This window comes from Echinops telfairi, unplaced genomic scaffold, assembly GCF_000313985.2.
Source record: "Echinops telfairi isolate 266 unplaced genomic scaffold, ASM31398v2 ScPeMD7_7425;HRSCAF=8463, whole genome shotgun sequence".
In the NCBI taxonomy this organism is placed as follows: Eukaryota; Metazoa; Chordata; class Mammalia; order Afrosoricida; family Tenrecidae; genus Echinops; species Echinops telfairi.
In genome coordinates, this window is record NW_022111325.1 from 6202248 (window position 1) to 6205517 (window position 3270).

Sequence of the window (3270 nt, forward strand, 5' to 3'; positions counted from 1 at the left end):
TCTCTCTCTCTCTCTCTCTCTCTCTCTCTCTCTCTCTCTCTTTCTCTCTTTCCCTCTCTCGATCAGAGCAAACAATAGTTCAGTCATCACGCTTGTCTGTGTATCTCTCAGAGATATTTGAGGAGTAACTTATCTCTACCCTGAAAATGGGAATTACCCTAAGGATCTTCAACCCAACATAAAATTTTTCTTTTAAAAATAATCGTATGCTACCCAGTAACAAAAGCAATGTACAAACAAACCTTCTTTTTAAAAAAAATCATTTTATTAGGGGCTCATACAACTCTTATTACAATCCATACACACATCAGTTGTGTAAAGCACATTTGTACATTCATTGCCCTCATCATTCTCAAAACATTTCCTCTCCTTCTTTCATCCAATTGATTCTAACTCAGTGACCGTGTTTAGGGTTTCTGAGATTGCCGATCTTTATGGGAGCAGACAACCTCATCTTTTTCCCCAGAAGCTGCTTGCTGGTTTGGACAGTCCACCTTGTACTTAGCAGCTGAGCACCTAATCCACAGCATCATCAGGAACCCTTACAAAAACACTGCAGGTCAACACATCATATAAAAAAAGAAAAGCAAGGTCATACAAATGCCCCTTTATTTCCAGCTGAGGTCAACTATTAACATTCTGCTGAATAACATTGTAATATGTAGTACTGTCTTTGCATTCATATGTGCGCATGTGCTTACACAAACACACACTATGGTCATGGTCTTGGAAGGCAGATAAATGGAGACTCCCTCTTCTTCAGCCATGTGAATGGGGTGAAGGGAGTCTAGAGATTAGAATTTGGCAGCCTGGGTAATTTCAACTCCATTTATATTTATTTACTTAACTATTATACTGTATTTTCAGATAGGTTTGTATTTAAGTGATTTTATACTAAAATAGTAGAAGAATTTAAAAACATATATTTCTCACATTTTACATATTCACAAGAGGCTGACAGGACATAAGTCATAAAAGAAAATGTTCCATGATACTAATTATTTTAGGAATTAATTAAGGAATAAGTCCTTGGGCACTGTTTTTTTAAAATATAAATACAAGGATAAGATTGGCTCTTCAATCAATACTAGAAATGAAATATTAAATATAAAGAATAGTCTGGCATGTTTCTGGTACTCATTCATCAAGAGATAGAGACTTTAAAAAATAGAAATAACTGGAAAGGGAAGTGAAGAAATACAAAGCAAGGGAAGAATGTTTTACAGGTTGTAGTATCTTGATGAAAATAAGCAATAAGTTAATTACTCAGTCCTCTCTCTCAACAACAGTTATTGAAGATCTAAGCATGCCCTGTACTGTGCTAAGTGCCAATTAAAGAACAGAAAGTCAACACATGTTCATTTACTTCAGTAAGTACATAAGAAGTAGGCAGACACACCCACAAAAAAGCTGAAATTTTCATGTTATTATACATCCTATGATAGTGTAAGAATGGAATATGGGAACCACAAGTAACCATCTGATATGAATTTTACATATTGCTTAGATGCATCAGAAAGCAAGAGCCATATAGGGACAACAGACAGAGTGCATAAAAAAATTCCAACGCACTGCCATTGAGTTGATTTCAACTCACACAAACCCTGTAGGGCAGAGTAAAACTGTCCCTGTGGATTTCTGAGGCTGTCCATGCTTATGGGAGCAGAAGTTTCATCTTTTTCCTGTGGGGTGGGTGGGTGGTGGTGTCTAACTACTGTCCTTGTGGTTAGCAGCCAGTCACTTAGTGACCCATTATTCCAACTGGGGTCACCATTAAAAAGTAAATTAGCATTCTGAGTAATCTTGTGAGTTTTATTACTATCTCAGAGACTAGCCAACTCTAGAGACTTTATCATGGAAATTTGGGGTGTGCAAAATTGAGACAGATTCTGCATTACAGTGGCAGAGCCAAGATTTTCAAATTTACAGATTTATTGAGCTGTTTTTGGTTCTTCTCCATCTTGATAAGTCTGTAGCGTTTGGTACTGTTAATTGTCATCCATCCTGATATTTTCTTCGACTTTATTTTTGTGAAACTTTTATCTCAGGTGTTTAAAGAGGCGCTTACCAAGTGGTTCTGTGTTAGTCTGGGTGGACTAGAGAAACAAATTCATAGACACTCATATGTGTATAAGAAAGAACTTTATATAAAGAGTAATTGTACATTAAGAAAACACTCCAGCCCAGTCCAGATCAAGGCCATAAGTCTGATATTAGCTCACATGTCTGATGCCAATCTATAAAGTACTCTTCAGACTCACAAAACACATGCAATGATACTGAGTGCAGGAAAATCACAGGTCAGTGGGTGGGAAGTCTTGTGGATCCAGTGGCACTGAAAGCATCTCAGCACTGGCAGGGGTCTCCACATGGCTCCTCTAGCTCAGGGCTCTAGCGGAGCTCCATGTGTCTTGTCAGCTGCAATGTCTCCTAGGGAGTCAGCCTGTGTCCCGCCTCCAGTGAGCTATTTATCTCCTTAGCACCTCCAAATGAGGTCATCAAGGTGCAACCTGATTGACAGGCTAAACCCCATTCCTTAACTCGTAAGTCTCAAATTGACAACAGATTATATAACTGTCACAGGTTCCATCCACGATATGATGTGTACCAGTCAATCTCTTGTAAATTTAATGAATTTGGTGAGTTAGTGAATTTGGGATTCTTAAAAGAACTTCTACATCATTGTGGTAATTTTCCAGTATGCGATTAACCTAAATATATAAATTAACTGTTCTTTCACTTTATCTGCTACTATGATTTAATTTTCTGTCTAGCACCTGCTATACTGTGGTCTGTTCTTGTTCATTTATTTTGTTCATTTTGTTTTGTTTTGGACTTTTTTTGTTTTCCCATCTTGGATTGTATTGTCCTCATTTCAGTTACTTAATAAATATTTGATAAAGGAATATATTAAAACAAGAGTCTCCAGTTTTGTCTCTCATTCCTTCCTCCATCATAAATCTCTAGCTGAAAATAGAATAAAATAAAAAGCTTCATGATTTAGTTCTGAATTTGTAGCACATTAGATATATAGTGTCCAAGCCAGACTCTGGGTTTCAGATTTAATTCCTAAACTGAAGGAAATATAATGATCCTTAAGATAATTTTATTATAAAATTATCTTGTATGTTTCTCTACTTTTGAGACTTATGATAAAACCCTATCCAAAACTGAAATCCCCATCTCGCTCACAAGCCACTTCCAATAAATCTCACCTGGTTGTCATCAATCTTATCATCCTCTCAGCATTCTGTTTTCAATCCCCCCCCC